The following is a 13,200-nucleotide window of genomic DNA, read 5'->3' on the forward strand; positions in this document are numbered from 1 at the left end:
ACGTCCAATCCAAAAAATATGGATATTTTCCGAGACCCAAGACTCTGCCGAAACCAGAGATGTCCTTTATATTTCTGTGCGGTCAGAAATACGACTCTACCGGCAGTTTCAAAATCTTGTTCTTTTTGCTTTCTCTGACGATTTTGTCACCAGATTTGCATTGGTCTCTATGGGGCGAGAGTTGGACTTTGTCTCGCTTTCGTGGGGCTCTGAACAAATGTGTACGTCAACAGACAACTGTCTACGACCAGCACAAAATTAGCTATCTATTGATCCAAAAACGAAGCATGAAGAGCGAAAATTGTGGCAATGCTGGCCAACTAGAAATATTTTTTCAACGACATCCGAAGCTGCCCTCCACTCTAAGCGTTTCAGTCTGCACTCTAGGGTTTCACGTAAACACCCATGTAAATCTCAGAAAGGGCTTGAAAAAGTCATGAAACATAATCAGTGATATTGAAAAAAAGTTGAATAGATATCAAAAAGCTGAATTATTAAAAGATAGTTGAGGGTTTTGTCAACATTTTAAAGTTTAAATGGTGGCTCTACCTGAAAGATTGAGGAAGAAGAACAGTGGGAGTCTGTTGGCTGAGCGGTGAGGGAATCGGGCTAGTAATCCGAAGGTTGACAGTTCAATTCCCAGTCATGCAAACTGACGCTGTGTCCTTGGGCAAGGCACTTCGCCTTACTTGCCTCGGGGAGAATGTCCCTGTACTTACTGTAAGTCGCTCTGGATAAGAGCGTCTGCTAAATGTAAATGTAAGAAGGATTTGGAAGTTGAAGAAGTTTAAATAAGTTTGAGAGGATTTGAAAGAAAACTCAATTGGAAACCCATGTTAAAAATATTATGAATATTGATTTATATTAATTCAAGCATAAGAGGTACAAAGCTGAAAAGTCACAGGACCCATGGCCTGAAACTGCTGAATTTTTTGATAGCTGAACGGTTTTAATAGCTGAAGATTTGAAGGTGCTGAAAGGTGTCTTGGAAGAAGAAGATGCTTGAATAAAGATTCAAAGAACAATACTTGGAATGCTGAAGCAGCATTCCAACAATAACTTGAATAAAGATTCAAAGAACAATGCTTGGAATGCTGAAGCAGCATAAACTACAGAAAAGAGAAGAACAATGCAAAAAGAGAAATAATTCAGAAGAATTTGAAAATGTAGTAGAAAGTCATTTGCTCAGGTTTCAAAAGGTCTGAAATGTATTTTAGAGAGGACCTGGAGCTAACTGATTAAAATGCTGCTGCAAAAAAAGTTGAACTATTGTGGGTAGTAAATAAGATCATGCTACATCTAACCAGCGGATCATCTTGCAAGTGTGTCAAAGTGGTATTTTTACAGACTATTAACACCGTAGGCATGAATAATGCATGCATCGTGATTGTCTTCCATCTGTAGCCGAAGCTAAGCTAGAGAGAGGATGCAATGGGAGACTATCTAAGCCATATCTACTGCTTCAAATTGAAAACGGAGACCATCTTTTGATTAAAGACAAGTTCCTTAACCTCTGTTGTCAATATCGCCAATAAAAAGTAAATACTCTTCAGTTACGAAGCATTTGTTTGTAGCTAGGTAACGAATATTATGTCTGGAAAAACGTAGTGTGACCTGTGACCTGGTTTCGCCGTATGATGACAGTCGTAGTGTCACTAGAATGGCCATAACAAAAGATCATATTTAAAATCTGTCTCCCAGCTAACACAGTTACGTTGCCTTTACGTTGCCGCAATGTCATTCGATGACCAAACATACGTTGCCGCGACGTTGAGGGGCCGTGCATCTGTGGGACGCCAGAACTTAACCGCAACGTAATCTTGTGACGTTGCCAGTCCGTAACCGCGACGTCGTGGCAACGTTATTTTCCAATGTTGCCAGTCTGTAACCGCGACCTCCTAGCAACGTCATTTTCCGACGTTGCCAGTCCGTAACCGCGACCTCCTAGCAACGTAATTTTGTGACGTTGCCAGTCCGTAACTGCAACGTTAACTAAGTAACCTATATTTCTCAATTCTACTGCTTATATTGGGGCGGTTCATATGCAGACCTCATTTGCCCAAAATGCTACTTGTTCTTGTATAATAGGCTACATGGTAGCCTACTTTAGGAGGACTATGTTTGTGTGATGTGTAGCCTAACTCCAGCTAATCATAAACAAGGCAGCATTTCCATGTAACATTGTCATTTTATTTCAAACAAAGTGCCAAACAGTGAATTAAAATCTTCTGCCAGTCCCCGCTACAGGTCCTGTCTGTTGGCCCTGACAATGAAGCACAAAATAAGTTAGTGTTCTATCAACATAATTGCACGTGTAAAAAGGCGCTATACAAGTCATAAAAAAATCACATCTAAAATAATATGTGATTCTAGATTTTTGTCACATAGCCATGTGAAAGGTTGGATATGGAAGCTGCAATCATGATTCATTCACCTGGCTTGTTTTGAATGGGCTGCCGTGGTGTGTTTGAGTGTCTCCTCTATGAGGAACTCCACAGCTTTCTCTCCCAGTCCCGTCTTCCACTTCATCACAGCGTCTGGAATTAGAAGTCATGAACTTATTGTCAGCACCAATGTGAACGTTGAACGCTGCGTGTAAGCCATAGTTCATGGCATCTCCAAACACTTACCACTCTCTTTCGCAACTCCAGCACCTTAAGGCGTTCCTCTTTCTTTGGCTCTCGACGAAGGCGGTCGCATTTTTCTCTCCCCTCCCTGACCTTCCCTGCTTGGCTGTGTCTTGTCTTGTCTCAAGATACTCTCTCATCATCACTCTCCGAAACTAGAAGCATGGAATTAATTAGATGGTCTCTCAATGCTATTGACACCATCTTCTCGAAGAGAAGCTCGGGTGCGGGGGAACCCAACTGTCCGGACGGGACGTTCGCAGCTGGCTACACGATGGACGCGTGGGAGAATTGGCGTGTCGTGTGTCTAGCGGTGCTTTCCGTGGAGGACGTTGAAGACATCTTCATATTCGGAACCATGATTACAGGCTTTCTGCTGTTTGGAATAGGCGCTGGCCTTGTATATCGGAAAATCAAGGAAACGGCTGCAGCCATCAAAAGACCCGTTAGGCTGCCCGATATGATTGATGCGGTGGGCAGAGTTGTTGGAACTCAGACTGTGAACTTACAACGCAGCATTGATTACAACAGGGATAAGTTTGCGGCTCTGCAAAGGAAGATGGAGGACATGGAGACCTTCCTGAAGGGTGGACGTGAAAATTGAGTTGCGGCTACTCTTCAAAACAACTAACCCAATCTTATCCACTTTCGGCCCCGTAACCAGCACAGGCCCTGGCCAAGGTCGTCGCTGGAAAACAACTCCCCTGGAGAGCGCTGAAGCGAGACTATCTTGCTCCTCCCTTCCCCCCCCCCCCCCCCCACCGACATCTGTGGTTTGGTCTCTTCCCGGGTCATGACCAAGGATGTCTCCTGGCCAACACAATCTGCATAGGGAGAATCGGACTGATTGTGGCCTAGGTCGAGGGCGCCAACCCAGACCTACTCACACATTAACTTTCACCTACTACAGATATCACCACCCCCCCACCCCCATCCAACGCCTTCGCCTGCTTGTTTCCCCAGGGTGGCTGGCGGGTCTGTGTCCAGCGCCTACCATGGCTGCAGGTCCAGATGCTGCTTGTCTACCCCCCCCCCCCACTCCCCGTTGCAAGTCACGTGTTTTTGTAAATGTTGTTGTGCTTATGTGCTGAGGTTTTTGTCTGTTCCCACACTGTACTCCTCTAGGAGCATTGTCTGGGTGTTGCCTTTTTCTCTCCTCCTCTCTCCTCATGTTATGCTGTAACTTTCTAGTTGGCGCCGAAAATGGCTGCCTAGGTAGGCTCTCCTGCCAAAGTAAATTCCTTGTCTGTGCAAACTTTCATGGCGAATAAAAACCCATTCTGATTCTGATTCAAGGTCTTGGAGTTCAGCCTGTGTTTGGGCCACCTGTAGGTCCATCACCGGCACCTCTTCAGTGTGTCTGCCCTGTAGTCCCCTGAATAGGAGAGCCTCTCGCTGGTTCTCCTCCAATGTCTCCATCTTCCGGAGCATAACCTGTAATGTGTCTGTCATTAAAGACAAGTAAAACAAGTTTACAAGAGTTAGCATGATTGGCATACACTGTGGTTCTTCTAGATTAGCTGTAACATTGATGTAAATAACAAATGTTAGCTTGAATGGTTGTTTACAAAGCATATATTTTGTGACAAGTGTCTTATATTTGCACTTGCCTGGCTACCAGCTGTTTTCCTGGGCCCCCAATTGGTTCACCTCCACCAGACCAGAGTTGACATCTAGGGGTATGGAATCTGGTGATGCAAAAGTTTTAAGTCATGCTTTTGCTTCAAAACATAGCCTTTAGGTTGCCATGGCTCATACAATTATTGTCACTGTTTTAAACGGTCATTCATTACTTTACCATCATTTCCCAGGGACACAGTGCTAGGCCGTGTGACGGTGGTAGGATAATCTGTACAGAAATGAAAATGGAATGTAGTTTACGTACATAGTTATAGCATATTGATATTAAAGGAGTAGCATTGCACATATGTGATCGCAGGGCCCCACATCGTAGCGTCGCACATGTGTGATTCTGAACATTCCAACCGACTGGTTTCCGATAGACAAAAACTATATGACAAACGCTATAGTATGGCTTCAAAATGTACAATTAGTAGGCTAAGTAACACTAGCAGGTAGTAGCATTGCTACGAGTATTATGCTAGGTTGCTAGATAACGGAAGCTAATTAAAGCTACCTAGCTGCCGTTTTGGAAAAATAACTGGTGGAAGCGTCGGAAATATTTAGAACTCACGCATCTAAAGGTTAAAACAAATAAACTTATCCAAAAACTGATGTCATGTACAAATTGGAAAAATTTGTGAAATGATACTTTTATAGACGCCATTGCTGTGCATGCCATGACCGACTGCGATTAAAACGTGATCAGCCACGCTAGCTCCACAGTCTTTGAAAATTCCGGGCTAAATAAACTATTTTGAGACAAGGTTTTTTAACAGTTCTGAACGTTCATTTTCACTGATTCTTTTGTGGGTGATTTGTGAGACGCTAAACTTTGATAACATGTAGGCCTATGCATTTTCAGTATTTCAACATAACTTTCTGGAGGGTTTAACCCTACTGTACTGTAGCTAGCGAAATCCTAACGTAAACAATGTGAATCTGATAGCACATATATAACGTTGCTTGCTACGACGTTGCCAGAAGGTAACGTCGCGGGTTACCAACTGAGCACTTACTGGCAACGTTGCCGCAACGTTATGTGTTAGCTGGGCTGCTGTTCTACATTGCACACACAACTAGAGAGGATACAATTTCTGGGGAAATTGTAGGGTGTGCTTGCTTGCGTCGGTTGCACAGGGGTCTGTATATTTTATATAAAAATACATCGGGCCTACTTATTATTTATAAAGATTACATAGATTTAAAAGCATCTTTTTTTTGCTGCTCATTTACAACTCAAAATACGAGTGAAGTGTAGAATGAAATATGATGTCTTCTCATTTCCCCTGCAAGAGGCAGCTGACAGGCTGAATCAAAACGAATACATTTGGCAGACCGGTGTAAAAATGGACCTAATCTCTATGACTTAAACGTCCTTTTAAGTTGTCCCTTCTCGTGATATTTTCAGGCATTTAGCCTACTCATATTGCATTCATTCATTAATAAAGAACCCCCTTTGAAGATTATTCTACGACGTTACCCGGCAGTAGAAGATGGAATCGCGATTCAAACGGTACCATCTGCTAACTGAAAATATGCCCCCAAAAACGTAAATAAGCTTGACATTTATTTAGTGGAAAATCGCTCATTCATAAAAAGCTCACTGGTAGCGATCATTGTCAGTAACAACGCAAAATGCGATATAGCCCTGTGTGGAGAAGCTGCCCCGTTAAATTCTACTACTACAGTACAGTACTAGACTACTGCTGTGTTCGTCTTGGTAGCGATTGCGTTGGTTGAATTCGATTTAACGTTCCGTTGTACGGTTTAGGCTGAAATTAATTATTTTCATGAACAGATTGACAAAGTTTAGGCTGTGGCAATGAAGTTCAGGTTAGTAGTTACATAGACTTTTGATTTAAGTAAGGGGAGTTCCTAAACAGCTGTGTACTGTAGATGTTTTTGTAGTGTGTCTCGCGTAAGCTACAGCGTTGCAGTGAGCTACACTGATTTGAAACCACAGGTAATGGTAATTTCACCAACAAATCGTTTACTAATGTCAGAATAAATCCTACAACGAAAATGTATATGTGAGGAATGTTTATTTTAACGATTGAAAACAGATACATCATAGACCACTGTAGTATGTGTTGCCCGGGCAACACAGGCTAACGTCATGATGCTAATACTTCAGTGAAATAGTAGACTACTGTTTCCGAAAGTAGATGTACTTCCTTAATAATATCAGCTTATACTGTACATTACACATGACAATTGTGTGTCATATCACAAAGTAAAATGAGTAAATAGTTATCACCCTGGCCTCTTTGCTTGTGGCGTTTCTGCAGCTGCCTTGCAGTAAAGCTATAGTTAGCCTAGCTATCCACCAAGTTAACAGATGCGAAACGAATGTTCTGCCAAAGGTAGTCACGCGTGTTTTCGTGACGTTAGTGACGTAGTGACGTTAGTAACGTCAGTGACTGTGGCTAGCAAATTAGCCACCGTTAGCTTCACTTTTCGCCACAAAAACTTAACTTCAGCCCAAACCATGCAACGGAACGTAAATTCCAATAGAAGCAACTCAATCGCTACCAAGACGAAACTTTTAACACCTACTTTGTCTATGTAGGCCAAATATTGACTGAGTTTTATGGGGGCAAAAAGAATAATAAAAAGAATAATAATAATAATATATATGTGAGAGAACAAAGGTTGTGCCCTTGCCGAAAGCAAAGCACACCCAATAATATATATGTGAGAGAACAAAGGTTGTGCCCTTGCCGAAGGCAAAGCACACCCAATAAAGATTCAAAGAACAATACTTGGAATGCTTAACAGCATTCTCACAAATAAAATTACAGCAATTCACAACAAGAGAATACCAAAAAACATACATAAAATGGCTGATATCCTTTTCTCTTTTACACATACTCTTCCAGCACGCTGTGTGCGATGTTCAAGCAATTTTGTGAAGGCCTGCCTGGACAAGCCAGGGGCCGAGTGCACCAGCTGGGCGTGAAAAAGTTGGTCTTAACTCCTACGTCGGTCTTAGCTACGTCCGACTTTGTGATTTGAATTTACACCGAGTGCACCAAGCTTGACAGACCACGGTCGTAGCTACGCCTGGTCTTAAGATGCGCGTCCTTGTGAAAATGAGAAAGCGTCGATCGTTGCCAAGCAACACATTTAAGAGCCTAAGCGCACCCTACTACTGCCTAGCATCTCCCTTAAAATTAAGCAATGCAGGATAAAGAAAACCCCAAAAAAAGGAAAATAAACTTTACAGATACAGAAATTAGAAAACTTATATAGATGTATAACCAGAATAGAAGCGTACTCACGGGAAAATTCAATAACAGCAACACAAACAAGCAAAAGAAGTCAGCGTGGAAATCAATAACCGATCAAATTAATAATGAATGTGACGGAGGACTGCGGACAGTTTTAGAGGTTAGGAAGAAGTGGAAAGATCTTCTTTCCAGGGCAAAAAAGGATGCATCGGCATTTAAAAACCTGCCAACCGGGGGTGGTCCTTCACCAAAAATATCAGTTTATAGTGGTATTATTATTGATATTTTTGGAGAGGAATCTCCCACCTTTAACGGATTGAACGGCTTTGACAGTTCTGAACTGTCAGTTCAAATGGTTGAAGACTCCGACGTTCAGTGCAGCTCAGATCACGATATGACAGCTGTCAGTGTGAGTGGTAAGTCATTTTGCCTATTCCCACTACAGCTACATTTGTTTGTTTGCTAATCAATAGCCTCATACTAGCGAGTATCGTTAGGCCTATATATCGTTTGCATTACGATCAAGTGCTAGCCTATAGACAAATAGCTACAAATAGTCTACACTGTTGCAATTTTACAGACTCAAACGACACCCTGAGTGAAGAGGAGAGCCCCACAACACAAAGGATGACACAATCCCAGAGGTCCATGCCCACAACCCCCAAACGAAAGACAGATTTTGCTGAGCTGTAGCGCATACTTCTTGAAAAGGAAATCATTCGTGTTGAGGTCGAGACCGCCAAACTCAAGGCAGAACATGAGAAGATAGAGCTTCAAAAAGAAAAACTCAAACTAGAACTCAAACTTCTTGAGACAAAATATACTAACGTCTCAAACGAAGACACCATGATGACATACACCATTCTTTAGTTAAGCTATTTTGATTTAATGAAAACAATTGTCAGGCCTATACAAATATTTACAAATATACATATAAATAAATAAATAATTGCCATTGATAGGCTATTTCTAAGGCCTACTGATGTAGCTAGAGATTGTTTGTACTGTTTGTTTCTTATGAATAAGATATATATAAATGAAATTGAAGAAAACCATTTGAAAACTAAGTTATGAGCACACATAGCCTATGCCTATGGGCCTAGATGTTATTTATGATATGATTGCGGACTAGTCGTCCACCGATATCTTCAGGGATGCCAGCCACGGGGTTCTCGTCAGTCTCCAGCACCACTTCTCCTTGCATCATAAGGGGGATTCTCTTTTTAACTCAGATGTTGTGCAGCACCGCAGTAGCAGCAATAACAACACAGACGCGTTCAGGGTGCATTCGCATTTCACTGTGGAGGCAGTGAAACCTAAAAGAAACAAGAACTAAAATCACCATGATATAGGCTATCAGAGCAAAATATACACCTATAGGTCCTATACTAACCTTTAAAAAATGTGTTAGTGCTGCTTAGGCTATTCATTTTTGCCCGTTAACCGGGCTACTAACCTGCGTTTGAGCACTCCAATGCACCGCTCAACGATGTTCCTTATTTGTGCGCGCTTATTGTTATAGGTTTGTTCTTGTGCAGTTCTCGCTGCAATCACCGGTGTCATTAACCACCGTTTTAGTGGGTATCCACTATCCCCAAGGAGAATGCCATTCCCTCTCCCTGCCTCAAATTCCCGATGGAGGGCACTCTCTCGGAGGATGCGAGCATCATGTGTTGACCCAGGCCATCTTGCCACAAGATAATGGACATATCCGAGTCGCATGCTATTTGTACATTAATCGAATGATAACCCTTTCTAGGGTTATATAAATACTCATGATCGGAGGGGGCCTGAATGCGAACATGAGTACCGTCAATGCACCCGACAATACCAGGTACTCCAGATTTCGAATAGAAATCCTGCTTGGTTTTGGATGCTTCTTCGTAGGTGGGTAGGTGGATATGTCGCCTAAAGCAGCACTGAAGTGCCAACGACACTCTTCGAATTGCTCGACAAGAAGTCGTTCTGTGAACATTAATCATGTCTCCCATTGTATTTTGAAAGGCCCCGTTTGCAAAAAACCTCAGTGCAATCAGCACTTGCAGGGCGGAGGACAGCGCGGCGTTTCTGTCCGTTGCATGTTGGAGATGAGGGAGAGCTCCTCGATTAGCTCAAAAATATCGTTCCTACCGAAACGAAACCTCTCAATTAGCTCATTTTCGGGATAAATATCAAGTAGATTCGTGCGATCACGGACGACTCTTTCTCGCCATAAAGCCCTTTCAATTAGTTGTCTATAAACGAGACGCGCTGCCATCGTTGTGAGTATATTGTCCGATCAAACTGTTGTACATTACCATGGATATTAGTCCGATTTTCCAACTTACGCCTGCTCCCCACTAGGCGTAAAATGTACACCCAGGTGCAGCACATAAAGGGCTTAAATCTAACTGGTGCACTAGTCGTAACTTTAAGTTAGTCGTAACTTTCAGTTCTACGTCGGACGTAGCGTTACACCCAGGCGTACGCCCAGCTGGTGCACTCGGCCCCTGGAGAGATCCCCTTCAGCTCCTGGAATGAACTTAGGAGGTCAAGAGAGCATAGGGTCTGTGAAAGTGTTGTAGCTGGCCAATAACCACTTTTGATCAGGTCCCTGACTTCTGGGGTCCACTTTTGCATGCAGATATTGCACAAATACACAGGTTTGTGCAACTCATAACGTCCTGATGAAAAATTAGTAAATAATGTCAACATTCTATACTTTGTGTACATACACTAAAGAATGTTAAATGAGGGGAAATTCTTGCCTTACCATTCAAGTTAATGACGATTACTGCTTTTCCAGCCAACTCAGTGACGTTGGCGACCTCACAGGATCACAATTTAGGAGCACGCACTGTGGGTAAAATGCAAGCTGCAAAAAAATATGTTATAAACACGTATATTCAACTAATAATGCAGACGGAACACAGAAACATACTGTACCAGGACAAGTGAAGTTCACGTTTGCTCTTCAACTGATAATTAAAAATAACCAATTCAAAATCTTAGTATTATAACAGGGTAAAAGAAGCGTACCTTGCTCTTGGGTGGTGTACTGCCCAGCTTCACCAATAGCTAGATAGGTGGATGGAGGAATGGCTCTGAAGAATCCATCTACCACACTGTCTCTGTTGTGGCTATGTAGCCTATTTCACCTACCTCTTAAAAAATACGGCAAGTTATTTTATGAACTCGTTTTTTATCGCTTAAAAATCGAAAACATTTCCCCATTGTGTTTCTCCATTGAAATGAATTGGTTAATTAAAACGTGCCGAGGTCACGGAATATTCTCTCCATTGAAATGCACTGGTTGAAGAAACGTGGCATAGTCACGAAAAAAGTGCCAATTACGTGAACGTATCACGAAATATTTGATTATTTTTCGTGACTATTTCACGAAATTATGATACTGGGTTGCATTACCGTAGGGCTACTATCAGGGGTTGTCTCGAGGCAATAGCCATATTTGCCACAAAATCACAGCCCCTTATGACACCACATATTGCTAATTAATATTTAGAATTTTGTAACCAACATAGTTTTACATATATAACAAGCTGTGGTTGAGCTGATAGGAGAGGTGGGAGGGGCCCATGATGCCTTCGTGCCCAGGGGCCCAGAATTTTTAAATCCGGCCCTGCCCCTCAGCACCTGCATTAAAAATTCTCTGGCGCTGCCCCTGCCTGTGAGCATCCTCTTATGGAACCTGGAGTGGAACTGCAACCAGTTCAGAAGCCGTAAGTTTCCCGAGAGTGGCAGTTCTCCCCTTATTAGACATTCTCTGATGTTACGCTTCTGCAAACAGAATTTACGGAGCCTGCCTACTCCTATGGAAGGTCTAGTGGGCAAATATTAAGACACATGTGTAGACCACACAAAATTACCGCCAACTTTGCATGCTATCTTGCCGTATTTTTTGCCTTGAATTGAACCGTGTCCCGTGACACGTTGTCATTTATAAACGTAAATGTCCTCAACATTTTTAAGACGTGTACAGTAAACCACTCAAAATTAATGTGTGGTTTGGCTCAATCAGCGTCTGGTTTCCAAAATTAAAGTCTTGCTTGAATCTCGGATGCGAAATTATGACAACAATTGTAACAACTAGTAAAGTAGCTCTAGCCTAAGGATGCTTGTGCTAATGCTAGCTACTATCAAATACAATTTTGGTTAGTGTTACGTACGCCACCCCAGAGGATGGGGACCGACAGCCCGCTGCTCAATGAAAACCATGGGACAGTGAAAAGGGCATGGAGTCGTGGGTGCGAGCAAGGACACAGAGGCAAAATGTAAAGTGTAATCAAAGGGCTTTATTTACCCTGTGGTCAATGCTGGACGGAGCCTAATCAAAGAACTCAAAAGAAGATGCTCCTGACCGCCTACCCACACTAAGCTAGCGCACGATCAAGGCGCCATGTCCAAAACACAGAGGGCGTTAGCCAAGATCTTGCCTAACGATAGTTGTCCTACGGGAGGTGTACACCTCGCACTCTACAGGTAAAAGACAACAGGGGTAGTTACACAAAAACACAGGACTGACCTGACACATGTTCGACCCACCAAAACCAAGAGAGAGCCCGAACCGAATACTGATGGCTTTATATATCTTCCAAAGCAGCCACAGCTGGTAGCGCGCTGATGAGGGGGTGGAGCCTAGATGAGCACCAGACCAGAGACACGGGCTGGAAACGAGGCGTCCTCGCCGACCCGAATGGTTCTTTCTGTTGGGCAAACTCGGGTAGAACACAAACATACCAACATAAAACAGTAACAGGCCTTCAGACAACCGGGGGACGTAACAGTTAGCTAGCTAGTTATTACAGTTTTTCTCAATTGTTTACACACAAATACTGGCACTTGAGACACAATTACCACAACATGTAACTCATGCACCAACCCCCTGAACCAATTCTGCTAAACTACAAGTACAATTCCTGCTTTACACTCAAATTGCAGTTCTAAAACACACTTTTTTCAAAACACTACACACAATTCTCTGCATTTGGCACAATTGTCATGAAGAAAATCTTTTGTTTTCACAAGGAACACACTGCCATTCAAATATGCACACTGACTCATCACATGGGCAAACACCTGTCACACAGTTTTACAATTAGAAATCATAGCTTTAGCATAAAAGGGCAACAGGTGACCTCTTCTGTTTTGGAGCAATGGATGCAAACATTGAAAACAGAGGCAGAGCCAGAGGAGTGAGAGTAAGAGGAGGAGGACGGGGAGGACGAGGATGAGGAAGGCCAAGAACAGTAATCTCTGATGAGATCCGAGCCACTTTGGTTGACCATGTGGTCAACCATGGTCTAACAATGAGGGAGGCTGGGCAAAGAGTACAGCCAAATTTGAGCAGGTACACTCTAGCATCCATCATCCGGACTTACCGAAATGAGAATAGGTAAGAATTCTACTCTCACTACGAAATTGCAGTAGGCCTACTGCATATCAATACTGTACTCAATGAATACAGTAGTACAGTATTGCCTGTGGACTGTTCTGTAGGACTGTAAAAATAAAGTATGTTTCAAGTATTTGGAAAATGTATTCCTACTTTGTATTCCTACACAATATTTACAGTATTTTACTATTTGTTTGGCAGAACTTAAAGATTACCAACACAAGGTGGTCGGGAACTTCTTCTGTCTCCTGAACAGGAAACTGAAATCATGAACATGGTCCTAGAAAATAACGCCATAACATTACGGCAAATACAAAGAAATATAATA

This window comes from Osmerus mordax, chromosome 10 (genome assembly GCF_038355195.1).
Source record: "Osmerus mordax isolate fOsmMor3 chromosome 10, fOsmMor3.pri, whole genome shotgun sequence".
Classification (NCBI taxonomy): Eukaryota; Metazoa; Chordata; class Actinopteri; order Osmeriformes; family Osmeridae; genus Osmerus; species Osmerus mordax.